The 17,086-nt window shown below is 39.6% G+C and overlaps 1 protein-coding gene across 12 annotated transcripts in view; it reads right to left on the bottom strand.

Annotated features, from left to right (window-relative positions):
- LOC116853201 (protein sister of odd and bowel-like) overlaps nt 1-17,086 on the bottom strand; it is a 143,650-nt gene that overhangs the window by 11,232 nt on the left and 115,332 nt on the right. The window lies entirely within an intron of this gene.

The raw sequence follows: 17,086 nt of genomic DNA, 5'->3' as shown, positions 1-17,086 counted from the left end.
TTAAAGAAACTGAGTCTTTATTTGCAAGAAAATGATAAATATGTCAATGTCGGAAATATTTTATTGGAATCTATTGGAACAAGTAGATAGTAAATTCACCGTTATTTTGTGATATTTTTCTCCGTCTATCGGACGAATTCCCTCTCGAGAAAAAGATGACGACTTTAAGTCGATGAAATCGTCGATGCATTTTCGGACTTCTTCTACGCTTTTAAAATGTATATCAGTCAGGTGTCGTTGGAGCTAGTATATAATAATAATAATATATATAATCAATTATATAAACTACGATATATTTTAAATATAAATACTATTTATCACAAGTTAAAAGTCTGTATTTAGAGAATATTTCTCTTAATGTTTCTCATTATAAAAAAATCTGTGTTTGACGTGTTTATTTACGGATTAAGATCATAATGTGATTAAAAAAATTTTTTGAGATTAGAACCGGCAGGTATATTTTTAAACGATGGTGGTGCCGCGATAACACTAAACCCATGTATCCTACATTCGTGGAACTTTGGCTCCAACGGTAACGAAGTAGTACCGCAGATTTAACGTTCCCGGATACTTCCCAAACTCGGCGACCTTCATGGTTTTTGAGCGACACCACATCGTAATCCCAACGTTCTCGGGCGAGCATTCTTGGCGCGGTCGCAGGAACGTTCGCGGCACGGCGCTCGGACATCCGGGAGCGCGGCGTGGTGGCTGCGATCAATTGTTGCGGGGCTCGCGTTGTTGGCATTTAGCCGAGCGTGGCTTGCTCGCACGGCTACACTGTATTAATTTGGTACAGTGCGTTGTGCGGCGCGTTGCGGGGATAGCGAGCGCGGAAAAGAAGTTGCGCAAGCAAGCGTTGCTCATACCACTCGGCGTCGTACACGCGCGCCGTCCTCTCCTCACTGTCTCTCGCTCTCTCTTTCTTTCTTTGCCTGTCTCCGTCTCTCTCCCCCTCCCCCTCTCTCTCTCGTCCTCTCTTTCTCGCACCCGCGCACCTACCTCTGAGAGGCCGAGCGCCTTGCTAGAGCGAATTTATACACGGTTACGGTGCGTTCCCACGCCTAGAGCATGCGAGAGAGCTTTGCTCTTCGAGCTGCTCCAAACGAGCGCCCGCAGCCGATGTACCGAGCCCGCAACCTCGTCGCGCAAGAAAACCCTGGAAAATCTAGGTCGCACCCGACGTCATTGTGCCGCGCGTTCGTCGCTCAATAGCGAGTAACGCGGGCGAGTAGCACCGACGATGATGGCTGCGAAGACAACGCGACGGCAGCGAGAGTGCGAACGCGTGTACTACGAATGCTGCGAACTGGTCTCAGATCGCGGCCGATTAAATCGTCGACCCAGGTCGCAAGTGACATTGCGAAAGTTGCTAATCCCCTTACATTGTAGTTTTAATTGGCAAATGAAAATTACGATCGCCTAATTGCAATTATCAAGTCTGACTTTTCGTTAGGGCTTCTTTCATTTCAATCACTCGAGACCAAGTCTCTCTTTGATTGTCCTGAAAGATTCAACACCTTTATTTTACAATGACAATCCACTAATTAAAAATTTTAATTAAGGAGCAAGCTCCCCCGATTCTGCTAATTAAACTAAAAAAATCGTCGATCCAAATCGCAATGGCGGAGATAGGTAATTCTTTATGTTATAGTTTTAACTGACAGATAGAAATTCGGATCCCCTAATTGCAATTATTAAGTCTGATTCTTCATTAGTCTTGTCTTAATTTCGATTACTGAAACCGAGTCTCACCTGAACTACCTCGCCTGAAAGGATCGATACCCCGAATTCACAATTATCTATTAATTCAGTATTATAATTAAAATTTTTAATCAAGATACTAATTTCGGTGATTAAAATCAAAAGGATCCTCGGCCGCGTCCAAAGCGAGAGAATGAAGGGGGGGTCCGGGGAAACCTCCTCGAGGACTCAAGAATGTCGTCCGTCCGCTGAGAAATCCGGGGGCCCAGAAAATGTAGGTCCCAAGAGCGACGAGGGGGGCCACAATGCGATTGTTCCCCGCAGCGATCTTTTTTTCCCTCCCTCCCTCTCCGGACTGCGCCTTGTGCAACGCGATCTAGTTTCGAACTCGCGAGATCGGCGTACAGTAGGAAACCGGGAACCGATCCCGGGCATCGTTTGAGCAACGTCGCCCGGAGGAAATCGGATCGTGAAGTTCGACGATCTCGCAACGATTCCGAAGAAAACGGCGAGCAGGGAGTTGGGGGCTGGAGAAGGACGAAGAGGGAACAGGGAGAGGAGAGGGCCGCCGCTTCGAGGCGGCCCCGTATGCCCGATTGGGGCCCTCGCGGTCTGCACGCGCGGAAGATCGATCGAGCGGGCTAATGAGGCCCGGTGATCACGACGATTTCGCCGATTCTGCGAATTCGCGATCGGCCGACAACGCCCGATGCCACTTTCCTTCCTCGATCTCCTACCGATTATTCTCCCTTTAATGTTTTTCTTTCTTTTACTCGTTCTCTTTTCCGCCGGCGGGTCGTGCAGCAATTCCCCCCCGTCGTCGTGCGTACACACCTGGCGAGTGCGACTCGCAAAGTTCACCTGAGAGATCTAAGAAGCGCTCCAATGGTCACTCGGGCGAGCTAGACGGGGCACCGAGCGTCATGATTCGACATTTTTACTATTCAAACGCGACTCTCACTTCCTGCGAAATTTATCTGGAATGTCTGAATATTTTTTTAAACTCGTTGTGAGTTCACCACGAGAAGAAACTATTGAAAAATTATTTGTGGGATATTATTTCTATGAAATAAAGTTTATTCTTGCGAAATTAGATTTATCTCTGTATGAATAAACTTTATATCCTGCAAATAAATTTTTAAGTATTTTGTTTCTCATAGTGCAAATATTGTCAACTCTTTCGATTCCGTTCGAATGAAGTGTTTTCCTTGAATAATCTCAAAAAACGCTGCTGATGAAGAGGTCCAAATAAAATTGAATAAATCGAATAAGTACGCGATTTCCTAAATATATGCAAAATTAAAAATTTAATAAACATTATAACCATGATAATGAATATAAAAACATCAACTTTGTACTTTGACATGACAACGATCAAAAATTTTTTAAATACAATTTGCTTAATTTTCCTATTGGAAAACTGCACAATTTCTTGAACGTCTACGATTCTACTCTACAGACGATCGCTACGTTAATTTCTTCAGCGATAAAGTTATTTTTACATGGGTTGGAACGAAGAATAAAGCTTTATAGCATATATCGGCGAAATTATCACTTTAAATTAATACAATTTTTTTAATAAAAAAATTGAAAAGGATTCAAAGTGAATGTACACAATTAGATACATCGAGCTTTAAAGGATTTCCTACCGTATCTAAATCCGTTTTCAAGCATGCGAGCTTTCGTGGACTCGACCCTCCACTTAAACAATCAAATCCATTTTCAGGTGTTTTGCAAACTTTCATCGACCGCGACTCTGCGCGAGGAGAACTCGGGCGCGATCGGTTTGCGAAGTAGTTTGCGTGCAACGAGCGGTATCCTGCCACTTGCCGGTAAAAACAGCGATGGAGTCCCCCCTTCTCTCTCTCTCTCTCTCTCTCTCTCCCCCTCTCTCTCTCTCTCTCTCTCTTTCATGCTGGGAACTCGACACCAGCGGTATTCGGGTTCAATCGATCAAATTTCGGGCCCGGAAGAAAAAGGAAGAGTCGAGGAGTCAATCCTCGCTGGCGCGAGAGGAGCGAGTGAGAAAAAACGCGAACACGCTCGCAGCAAACACGTCCACCTTCCCACCACCCGGCTATCTTTCCATCCCGCTCGTCGATTCTTCGCGCTGTACAGTAGGAATTGGTAAAATTTTACGAGCGTCTTTATATGCCGTAATAACACGTCTGCGGCCGAACTTTATCGCTTCATTTGGCCGATATAATTTGCCAACGTACGTCACGTGTCCTCCTTCCTTCATTTCTCTCTCCTTTTGCGAGTGACTCACCCCGATGGAGCGATCACGGTGATTCCGTGACTGCACGGGTCTCGCAGGTAATGTCGTCGCGATATGTGCGAATCACTGCCCGCTGGGATAACGTAGAGAGTCGCAGTCCCCCGTAGTCGAGGGCTAGTCGGAATTAACGGTAAAGGAGGACAGGCACCACGGTCCATTTAGGCACGACTCTGTCATTATGTTTCAGCGAATTTGACGAGCGAGCAGCCCCCTTCCCCTTGCATTTACCGTAAAGTCTATTATATGAACGACGCACCCCGCTAACACGACGTATATACTGGAGATGTGCGCAAGCACCATCGCGAGTAGGTACGGGTCGAGTAACACCTAGTTGCAAATTGCAAATTCTTAATATCCTTTCCACTTTCATTTCATCGTATGCTACATCACGAGATGAGAGGAAAATCCTTGAGGGAAAAAATATGTATAGAGTTTACTAATGAGACGCGTGATCAATTCAACGTACACGAATCCACTGCAAACACGTACGAAACGCTATCACGTGTAGCTATGAGCCGAGTAGCATTTGCACACAGAGAAATACACTGAGAAGAGAATTCTTGAAAGTTGATTTATGAGATATAAATTTCATCCACAATAATTTTATTTCGCAAAAATAGACTTTGTTTCATACAAGTAAACTATATCCCGCAAATAAATGTTTTCAAATATTTTTTTAATTATCTTTTCTCATTCTTCTGCTAAAGAAAAGCAATTACTCAGTTTGTCTTTCTACTTTCAAGTAACAGTTGTCCTCGACAAAGAATATTTTCCTTATAATAGTCTTGAAATATGTTCATCACAAATTTTAAAGAAACTTATTATCATACTCGAAAGAAAAATTTACGAGAATATTATAGGACTTTATTGCTTATAAAGTTGCTTCGATTTTATGTAGTAAGCAAACATCAAATTTTTGTTTTAATTTGATATTCTGGATTAAAATGCTAGGATTTAGAATATGTTTTTCGAATAAATTTGATACTTACTATGAGCTTACGATAAATTTGCGAATATATAAACTTGAAACGAATAACATTTACTAGAATGCAGATTTTTCTGTGTGTAGTTATTTCTCCACTAAAAATCTCCAACACTTTCCCGGTCTGATTCCAATGTATGCTAGGTCAAGAAATGAGCGGACAATTTTTGGAAAAAGAATAATCTATTAATAAGACACGTAACAAACCATCGCGAGCAAATGTAAGTCAAGTAACACCTAGTTGTTCTCTCTTATCGCAAATCTGCAACATTCTTTTCACCTTGATTTCAATATATGTTATGCCAAAATAAGCGTAAAATTTTCACAAAAGAAGATATAAAGTTTACTGATAAGATCTGTCACAAACTCGGCACCATGACTGCGTGACTTTGAACCTGTTAACCCGAATACCTCTTTAAGTTTTCTTCGAGGCGTCGAATCTAGAGCGGCGGTATTTCACGTGAAAAAAAGGAATTTAGTCTTGGAGGGGTCGCGCAGAACGAGAAAAGGGAGAGAGAAAGAAAGAAAAAAAAAGAGAGAAGCGCATTATCCACGTTGCGAAACTCGTAACGAGAGCTCGTAAGTCTGGCGTTTATGTCGTCGGAGTAAAATATAGAGTGAGTATCGGAGTGAACTGGTTGCAAAACCGAAGCGACTGCAGGGGCAAGCGGCGGGAAGGGTGTTGCAGGATAGCGAAGAATGGAAACGCGACGGAGGAAGTCGAAGAGTGCGATCGTGAAATGATATTGGACAAATGAAGCAATAAAGTCCTTAGCAAGCGAGCGGGCGAACTCGCCGGCCGCAAAAGTAGCTGGGAACTGGTGATGCTGTCCGAGAATTATGATGTAACGGTGTTCACCGAGAAACAAACAGGTTCAGTAGGGAAGACACGAGGCGGGTATTAATAGAGTATTTACTGCAGCCGTGGCGAATAGGTTGCAAATAAATTGGAACGTGTTGCGTAACAGAGTTGCATTCGGGGGAGAGGCAAAAAGGGAAGTTACATTAATCTCCTTTACGAGGTCTCGCAGATCCTGCGGCGTATAGAGAGAAGAAAGAGAAGAAAGAGAGAGATAGGGCATCGCGCGCGGCGTAATTAACAGCTAGATAGAAAAATTGAAGCCTTAAGATACAAAAGCAAGATGATCATTTCCTCAAATGAGCTCTTTTTCGCTGCTGAGGAGAGAGGGGCAAGTAATGAAATTTTAAAGTTCAATGTACGTGAAGTCAAAGAGAACGGCTTGTTCCTTTGAACCGGTGAAACAGGTAGAAATGAAAATTTAGGAGGTAATATTGCCATTTAAGAAACAACCTTTAACTTAACCTTTAGACTGCATCGCGTCGGGCCTTGATTTTAATTGGCAAAAATTTATAACATTTTTTTTAGAATCTTACTTGATTTTTTTATAATGGTGATTTAAAATAACTGCGCGATTCCCCGCAGGGCGGGGTTATTTTTTTAATAGGCATATGTTATAAAATATATTTTTAATAAGCATATGTTATAAATATAAAATTTCTGTCTTCTTTATTGCTTTTCTCTGGAAGGAATCTTGAAAATAGAACACAAAATATATCTAATCTGTATTTGCTACGAGTTAAAAAATACTATAGTTTAAGTAAATCGAGAAGAATTTAACCCTTTTGCTACCAATTTTCAATTTCAAATATTTTTTCCCCAGTAAATACGGACGGCATTTGACATGGAGATTTTTTTAAAGTAAAATCGGATTTTCTATCGAACTTTAGAATGTTAAGTTCCACATCTCGAGATGTACGGATTGGACGTTCCACCGGAAATGCAGCAGATTTTCCGTGCGGCGATCGCCACGTCACGCGAGAAAATACTTAGAGGCAATTTAAAAGGGGGAGGGGAGAAGTTTTACGGCCTAGCTTTACGGCCTAGCCTTGTCGAAAAAGACGTCCTTTTCAAAGCGGCGACAGCTTTCTCTGTCGTCGCCGGAGACGTAGCGCGCAATTAAAGGAGCCGATTCAATTAAAAAAAAATTATGAAACTGGCGGCAATTAAGGGGCAGACCGCTTAACCCACTTACCGGGCACCGAACAATTAGACGCGAGAGAGCCGCGAGAGAGGTGGGCACTAAAGTTAAAGTGTACCGCGGCAAAATGTCAATCTGCCAAATCTGCCGCCGCTACGCGAGACGCGTGCAAAAAAGCGCCGGGCCAATCAGCGCAGCCGCAGAGGCTTTAATAATTCCTCGTCGCCGACGTAAACAGCCGAACTTGTTTTCTTTTTTTCCCCCTCTCTCGCCTCCGACGCCTCGAGCGTTGTAGCATAGTGGAATAGTACGCCGTGTACGTCTCGGACATAGCTAACGCAGACTTTCGTCTACGAGTCGTCCGACTCGCTCGGATCCGATTTATTTCTTTGCGAAAACATCGAGGACGATGTTTTCGTCATCTTTTTGACATTAATCATCTATCTGATTAACCTTCAAATTAAAAAAAAATGTTTGAAATAAAATTTACTTGAAATTCAGTTAAAAATAGAATATTAGGGATGTTAATTTAAATGTATAAAGCTTCTGTATCTTTTTAGAATTCTCCGTGAAAACGTCGAGGAAAAAATTGTTCTCGCGAAGTGCAATCTTATAATATATAATATATATAATAATATATAAAATCACAAAACTCTTAAATTAAAAATATTACTTGAAATAATAAGATTTGCTTGAAATTAAGGAAAAAGGAGAAAATTTTAAGTATGTGTAAAAATTTTAATCTTTTCTTTCTTTAGAGTTCTCGGCAAAAACGACGAAAAAGACGTCATTTCGCAATATGTAATATTAATTATCTATTTAACTTTCCAATTAAAAATATTTGAGATAAAATATACTTGAAATTAAGTAAAAATTTAAAAAATTTAGGTCTACCTAGAAACTTAAATCTCTCTTTCTAACCCCTTCAGTCGTCACATGGGATCTTTAAGAGAATATTATATCTAAAATAGGTATTTTCTTATATTTTACATGAACCCAAAAACCTAATTAAACAAAGAAAATATTTAAGTTCTCAACATAAAAGATATAAAATAATTTTTTATATTGGGGTCTCTCAAGATCCCATGCGTCGACTCGTGTTCGAAAAGTAGCGCGACGAATGTAGGGTTAATCTTTAGACAGAGAGAAAGAGAGAGAGAGAGAAAAAGAGAGTTTTAATTAAATCAGTATTTTATTATATTTAATTTTACCAAGCTTTAGCATCATTAAATTCATTCGCGGCCAGCGAACTCGAACGAATTATTGCTCGATATTGAAAGCTCTCGACGTGATAGCGACTAACCGACAGTGGATTATCACTGGCAGAGTGCCGACGTAACGGCGTCGCTGTTGCACAGCGACAGCAGAATGCAACATTGCTGCTCGCATTAAGAAGATACAATAATAACGTCAGGTCTTCCGAGAGTCCGATTATTTTATTGTTCCGCTTTGATCCTTGAAAATACAGCTACCTCAACTTCATGCCTCCATCGATCTCTCTGCGGATCTCCGATTCTCGCGCGATAAGAAAGACGTCCGGCGTTCCTCGCCAGTGGATTGTCTTACGGGCGGGATGTCGACATAACGGCTGCGTCGTAGCTGCACAGTGGCGGAATGCAACATTATTGGCCGTTAAGGCGGAATAATAACGTCGGATCGGGGCGCTCGTGCGAGCGAGCCGCCGTGTCTTTTTCTCCCCGTTTAAATGTCCGGCCACGCTTAATCGACGGCCTTTACGAGAGCCCGGCCCGATCGTGTCGCTTTTAAATTCAATAGACGGACCCCGTGTTATAACAGTAAAACTGGAGTCCGACGTTCAATTACCAGCGCGGTGGATGTGTCCCCTTAATGATCGCGCTCCGCGGATGCACGTTATCGCGCGACGGGAAATTATCTCGTGACGATAAGCGAAACTGTTTGCAGCGACTAATAACGGGCTGCTTGGCGACTCGGACACTTTTCCGAAGTGTTACAAGCCAAGGAAGACGCGGAACCCCGTCGTCCCCCAACTTAGCCAGCTGTAACCACTGTACTGTAACCACGATTATCACGATTACTGTGCTGGTACTAGCGCAGAGACTGACACTTCAATGGACGCTTAGAACTTCAATCACGGCACGTAACATGACATAACTGATGCGAAAAAAAATATAATAAATAATCTTCTTTCTCGGTCTTCTCTTCTCAATTTTTTATTTAATGTAACACACTCAGAGAAAAAGACAAAGTGATGATAACCATGCAGAGCGAGTTAATAACAATATTTCGAATATCTTCGAAGCATAAAACAAATCTTAAGGTTTTCCAAACTACTAAAAAGAAAGCGTAACTATAATACATTACAATTCTCTCCCCCTACATACCTATATAGTCGTCATGTTTTTCTCCGAATGCTCTCTAAATTTCTCAGAGTAAAATCTCACTAAAAATGAACGAAAAGTAGCAGTATTTTCGCTCGAGACGACACAGAAAATACTGCCACTCGAAAGCACAAGGATGAATGTTTCGCTCAAGATTAGAGCGGATGTTGAGCTCCATATGAGCGAATGTTTCAATCGATCGAACATGTTTCTCTGACAATGGAATAGATTAGATTCACTCTTTAATCTCAAATGAGAGTATTTATTCAACATAAAGAAAAATGTATGAATATTTTCGTATGAATAAAAATTATATAGGGCGAACCCACAGAGTTGTATCGCCGTGCAAGAAGGTAGGAATAAATTCAGGTGACGTTGTCACCTGAACCGGAAAGCAAAAGAGACGATTGGCAGACGGCGTGCGAGAGAAAGAAAGAGGATAAAAGAGAGAAAGAGAGGTAGCGAAAAAAAGAAATGCAAGTGGAAAAGGAGTCAGATGAGGCGACACGGAGACGTCGTGGCGTCTTTATATCGAGGGAAGCGGATGCTCGGCCCAATTCCCGCTGCACGCGCGCGTTAAACGCGCTGAAACACTTCGCGATCGCCACGCTACACTTACGAAATCGGCAGCATTGTTGAGCGAGTCTGCAGCCACGCGGGTGTATCGCGGAGGAGGAAAATAAATGGAGATCGCTCTGATATGATAGGCCCGCGGGGGACGCGACCGTGACGGAGAGACGTCGAATGCCCTCCGATAAATATCTTTCCCTGCAGCCCCCGTGATCTCTCGCGTAGCGCGCGAAAAATTTCCGCTTGGGTGAGATTTAATTTTTCTAGAAAAGAGGAAATACACGATATCCTTCGATATGTGTAATTTGCGTAATAAAAGAAAAATTGTGTACTTGAAATATTCAAGATATTTTATATTGAAACTTATATATTTAGTAATTTAATATTAAAACTTAGAATATTAAAAAAATATATAATTAAAATTTAGTAATTTAATAATTTAACACGTAAATCTTAATTACGTTAAATTATTCAACAATAACTAGATATAAATTTAGTGATTTAACACAAATTTAATAATTTAATATTAAAAATTTGTATATTTGATTATTGAAATATATGTAATATTAAAATTCGTCAAGATACATATATTTAATAATTAAACGTGCAATTAAGACTGGAAACTGTCATGGAATGTATAATAGAGTTGGTGTTCCGCCCAAAATCTCGATCTTGGCCTCGGCTATAATTTCAGCGCAATCATCTCATTTCATTCGCGCCGAGATACGCTGACTCCGCTTTATTTTGCGTCTGATGTATCGCGCCCGTATGAATAAGAGATGAGTTTTCCGCGGCGAGTATGGAAGCCGGCTACCATGCAAAAATACCCGGACGGAATGGTAACGCAATTGCATCGATTTACAAACAAAAGCCGCGCGCGCGCGTACTTTTTACGAGCGCGACCGAAGGCGCGGCCGCGTCTGTCAAGTAACGATACGCGAACGCCTCTATTCGCCTCCCTATACGCCTGCTTACGGGCGTTATCGCGAAATTCATCAAAACTAGGAAAGCGCATTTGCATCGCATCGCATCGCGGTTTGCATTAGGTCCCGTTAGAAAACGATTCACGGCGATTTCGTGGCCGCGCCGTGTTGCGGATGCGCCGAGATACGGCGGGATTTTCTCGCGCGTTTGCCGCGTGCAACATGTTGGAAAGTCTCTCTCTTTATCTTCCTTCGTCTCTTTTCTAAGTACAGCAGCAGATAGCAAAGTAACACGTCTTTTGGAACTTTGCGCTATTCGGGACAGCTCACGGCCTGTGTCTCTCTTACGCTCACTTCGTTCCCCCGCTGCGATTCAATCCATCCCGCATATTGTTATGAACTTTTTCGCGACATTCGTGCACGACCGGAACCGATGGATCGCTATCGCGCGCCCCGCTAAGACTGCAGAATAAATCATTCAGAGATTTTCGCAGACTCGGGGCCGCAAGACTAGGTCGCGGAAAATTGCGATATGCAAAAGTGGTGAAACGCGGCGAATGATACTCGCGGCGAATCAACTCGATTTGGCCAGTAATCGATTAATCGAGGACAAATAAAAAAAGCTCATCAAGGTATCTCTCGTTTCTTGACGGAAATTTACTCTGCTCTCTTGAGAGTGCGCTGAAACCTGTAATTTCTCTCCTTTCTTAATTAAGTATCGTTCACTCGTCTGCGATAAATTCCTTCTCCTCCGGCCATAGTCAAATCGATCGACTCGAATTGCGCGCAGCTGCGTGCGTTTTACCCGTTAACCGTTTTACCGCGTTTCGAGTTTGTATTTTATTAGCGCGCAGATTTCGTTTCGCTGCCCTCTCGCGATGCGGGCGTTCGCGCACGTGAGAGAGCCTGCACGCGGCACGTGCGCGGCGGACGATGCATCCTTGTCGCGTTTAGAATGCGTTTCATCCGTTAGGACGGGCGATTTCCATATTCGTATGGGAAACGACGAGCGAGCTGGTTTTTCGAGTCCCTCTCTCTCTCTCTCTTCTCTACGTACCACTCACTTTTTCACTCGCTCTCACGGCATACGCAAGGAGTGATGCACGCTCGCGTATCAGGGCGCGTCCCTTATCTCGTGGGTTCCGACAGATCGTTTCACGTAACCGATACAGGTCGTCGCGTGATTTTATCTCGCGGAGGAGAGCAGGTCCGCATAATAAAAAAGGCTCGTACGAAAAGTGAAATTCCATGTTTGTTGTGTCAGAGAGAGTAAAGAAGATTAACTATACCATTTAACCTAAGACTGAACAATTCTCTCAAACCGGAAAAAGCTATATATGTATAACAGCTATAAAGCTATGTATAAAATATAAATAAAGATCTAAAGTAAACCTACCCAAAAGTTACACTCCGATTTCTTTCTAATTTGGCACAAATGTAGGAGTACAAAAAATATTTAGGTCATATTTTTTTCATTTTAGCCCACTTTGAGTTTCACAGGCAATTTATAGTTTTTTAATGTTCTCACTTTTATCATCAACAAGTGCAACAAAAATGCATAAAAATAAAATTGAATACAAGATATAAACGTTTTTGTCTGCTGATTATGAATATGAAGTCAAATGTATAAAATTATTTGTATAAATAATAAAATGTTTAAACAAAACATGTAAAAAGTTGAAAAACAAATATTTATACAAATAATTTCTCGGTTTGGCTGAGATTAGAACCATTTTGGACTAATAGCACAGATCTAAAATATTTCGGTTGGAAACTCGGCTAAAGAAATTTAGAATGGTTCGTGTCTCAGCTATGCCGATTTTGTTAAAATTTTAATTAAAATTGCCGGATTTCCCGGTTTGGTCGAGATTCGAACTACTTTTGATTAATTTAACACAGATTTGAAATAAGTTGGTTGGAATCTCGGCTAAAGAAATTTAGAATGGTTCGTGTCTCAGCTATGCCGATTTTGTTAAAATTTTAATTAAAATTGCCGGATTTCCCGGTTTGGTCGAGATTCGAACTACTTTTGATTAATTTAACACAGATTTGAAATAAGTTGGTTGGAATCTCGGCTAAAGAAATTTAGAATGGTTCGTGTCTCAGCTATGCCGATTTTGTTAAAATTTTAATTAAAATTGCCGGATTTCCCGGTTTGGTCGAGATTCGAACTACTTTTGATTAATTTAACACAGATTTGAAATAAGTTGGTTGGAATCTCGGCTAAAGAAATTTAGAATGGTTCGTGTCTCAGCTATGCCGATTTTGTTAAAATTTTAATTAAAATTGCCGGATTTCCCGGTTTGGTCGAGATTCGAACTACTTTTGATTAATTTAACACAGATTTGAAATAAGTTGGTTGGAATCTCGGCTAAAGAAATTTAGAATGGTTCGTGTCTCAGCTATGCCGATTTTGTTAAAATTTTAATTAAAATTGCCGGATTTCCCGGTTTGGTCGAGATTCGAACTACTTTTGATTAATTTAACACAGATTTGAAATAAGTTGGTTGGAATCTCGGCTAAAGAAATTTAGAATGGTTCGTGTCTCAGCTATGCCGATTTTGTTAAAATTTTAATTAAAATTGCCGGATTTCCCGGTTTGGTCGAGATTCGAACTACTTTTGATTAATTTAACACAGATTTGAAATAAGTTGGTTGGAATCTCGGCTAAAGAAATTTAGAATGGTTCGTATCTCAGCTATGCCGATTTTATTAAAATTATTTAATCATATCTTATATTCAATTTTATTTTTATGCATTTTTGTTGTACTTGTTGATGATAGGAGTGAGAACATTAAAAAATTATAAACTGCCCGTGCTCAAAGTGAACCAAAATAAAAAAAATATGACCTAAATATTTTTTGTACTTCTACATTTATATCAAATTAGAGAGAAATAGGAGTGTACCTTTTAGGTTTACTTGCAAGTGTTATGAGCGCCTAAAATTAATTAAAAGCAATTTTTGTTTTCTGCTTGTCGCGCCATTTCTTGCTAATTGCGTCTTTTTAAGCTTGTCAATGAATATCTTTATAAAGAAAAGAAAATTAATCATGCTTAATTTCTTGAGTCATATTTGTAATTATTCATAAATATTATAAATACTTTTGAAAAATCATGTATAAAATTTTCATTTTTTTCGAAACGTACGCCATATGTTGAATTATTCTTGCATAATTATATATATATATATATATATATATATATATATATATATGGCCAATTAATAAAATATAAATTAAAAATATTAGGTTATCATAAAAGATTTGTCGTGTATTCGTTAAATAAAATTAAAAACAAAATTATCCAATTTCGAAGGACTAATAATTTTTACGATTAGAATAGGTAACATCGACTATTTTTTTAGACATATATCAAGGATTTTCTATTTTCATATTAATATCTAAACCTTGTATGAAAATTTGACTAAAAAATGATAAATCTTTTGCACTAATTTGATATCAGTATTGAGCATAAGTGAATGAAAATTTTTCTTGACTACAATAATCGGTAAATCAACAATCAAAATTAATTAATCATTTATGTAATCACGCATAATTTAATCAAATGATAAAATTAATTACTGATCGCATGAAAGTTTGATTAACAATTGATTTCATCAATGGATGAAATTATTTGTGATATATGACAACAGGATTGATTAATGTTGATTACTTTAGCCGAAAAAAAATTTCATTCAATACTACTTAATAATATATGATATGAAGATGAGAGAAAAACAATTTCTGAAAAATCGCGAACGTGATTTATATTCAGTTTTCTCCTTTGCCGTGATTACACGTATTTCGCGATTACTCTGACATCTGCAAATTGCTTCAAATCGCCACACTGTTAGCCCGGGACGAATATTTCCAAAAGGCCCATCATCGTCCCCACGGTGATTTTTCAAGCGGCCGACGACCGAAATTTCTCGCACCCAAAGTGCGCGCGCACGCGTGCGTGTCGAGTACCTGCGGCAGGCGCTCTCCGAGAGTGCCGGCTAAGTAATTTTAAGCGAGGATACAAACACTCGACAGGAAAGTAGGAGGGAGACAGACAGAGAGACGTGCGGGTAAGCCACACCGAGGGAATCATAACCACGGATCGGAGTGGGTTTCTCGCTCCGTCGAGCAATGTCTGCTGTACGCTCGGTAAATTGTCTTATTTACGGGCGCTTCGGCGAGCACAGATAGAGGAGTGCCTTTTTAAATGGCCACCTGTTTTTAAACGGACGGAGTGTCTCTATAGAATGCACGCCTCGACGGGCCCCGAGTCTTGGGTCCTTCAGCCCGCGAAAAAACTTTGTACGCGTATCCTCGAACACGCATTCGCGCATGCTGGAGAGTTACTTTACGATTCTGAGAAAACAGAACTTGAAAGCTGACTAAAGTTGAGTCACAATTTAAGTTATAATTTTTAATTTAATTCTAATTTAATTTAAATATAACTTGCTCGGGGGTCAAATTTTGTGAAACTTCAATTGTCTTATTTATGGGCTTTTTTTATTTTAATTAAAAGTAAAACGATGATATAACTAGCTTCTTTGAAAATTGAAGTGTGAATTGTCTTATGTACGAGTTCTTAATTTAAATTAGAAGTTGAATACTGTAGAATCCAGGATGAATTTAATTTGATGGAGGCGAGCCTCGCCGTTATTTATCCGTGTTTACTTGTCGCAAATTGTATTGTATTATCGCGTTTAAAAGAAATCGAGAGCGATAAATCACGCAAGTTGCGCAAATAAACATACCGCGCGAGATGCCGAGCTGTTAAGATCCGACGTTCAAATTGGAATAAGGGACGGCATTTTTTACGGTGGGTAAAAAATGACATGATTAAGGACATTAAGGCACCGAATAAAGTGTGAGGAAGGACTCGCTTGCGTTTTAGATCTGTTCCGCGCCGCGTGCGATCTAAGAAAGCTATTTTTATTAAATCATTCTATAATCAATCCTACTATGTCAATGATAATAACCTCATGTACATGTTATTGCTATCATTTTCATACTAGAATAACCAGAAAATATGATTGGAGCCTTATGATTGGAAATATATAACTATAATTTTAGATAATTTTAGTTAAATCAATCAGTTTATTTTCTCAATGAAGCTTGTCTCACTCATAGGTCTTCTTGATTAGAATTTTTCTCGAATTAAAACTGCTTGTTGGAATTAATTCTGAATCAAAGTGATGATTAAAAGCAAAATTTGATAAAAATAGCTCAATAAAATAATTTGAGATTGATTCGACTTAATTGATTGAAATACCTGATTGAAATACCCTTTCGATTCGATCGAAATGAATTTACGTCCTTCTAGACGTAAGTTCTTTGAATTCTTTTTGCGTTTCAGGCAATAATTATACAATTACGACAAACGACGCGTTGACGCAATTTCGTTGGGGACATTAGCTCGAACGTCGCGCAATAATTTTTGGGATTCAGGTTGCTCGTTGCAGAGCCGGGAAATGCCCACAGCTTGCTAATTACTAATTAGCAATTAGGCCCACATATAAAGCGCGATCCGAGCCGAGTTGAGCCGAGTCGAGTCGAGTCGCTTTTCTAGGCCAGTCGGAGCTGAAATTGTCGCGTTCCAGCCTAATCGCCGTTCGTGTTGGAAGCTGGACGAGGTCCAGCCTCTGTATACATGGCGCTCCAAAAACCACGTACTCTCTTAAAATGAATTAGTGAAACGTTACTGAAAACAGTGAATATATACTGATTTACAGTTATAAGTGGTGCACTGAAAGTGCTCAGTGTTATACTTATAACTGATATCAGTGACTATTCACTGATTCACTTTAAGAGAGTATCGAAACGTTGTAGCGGGGACAAAAGTACTCAATTTTGAATTAACAGCCTTTGAAATTGCTTTTATATAATAATAGTTTGCTTAACATAATTTCATTTTAAGTTTAACCAATCGTGAACTTTAATTATCCTACATTAATTATCCTACATATTTAATTTATTTATTCATTAATTATCCTACATATTTAATTAATCTTTCAATCAATCAATTAGTCTGTTTGTTGTGAAATTTCTATAATCGTTTAATGAAGTTTTCACATGCATGTTGAAAAAAAGAAATATCTAAAAAATAAAAAATATTTACTCGTTTGGCGCTGAGAACATATCTATTTAAATCTAAAGTCTTTTATTTGAATAGAAAATAACTGCTTTTATAAAAAGCTGAAGTTTTAAGAAAATATATATTTATTTGTTTTTTTTTTAGAAATATTTTAAAAATAATAATAAATATGCTATTAATATCTA

The sequence above is a fragment of the Odontomachus brunneus genome, unplaced genomic scaffold (assembly GCF_010583005.1).
Source record: "Odontomachus brunneus isolate Ranch 3 - 2012 unplaced genomic scaffold, Obru_v1 Obru_scaffold_286, whole genome shotgun sequence".
Lineage (NCBI taxonomy): Eukaryota > Metazoa > Arthropoda > Insecta > Hymenoptera > Formicidae > Odontomachus > Odontomachus brunneus.
This window is presented reverse-complemented; position numbering and strand designations above follow the sequence as displayed.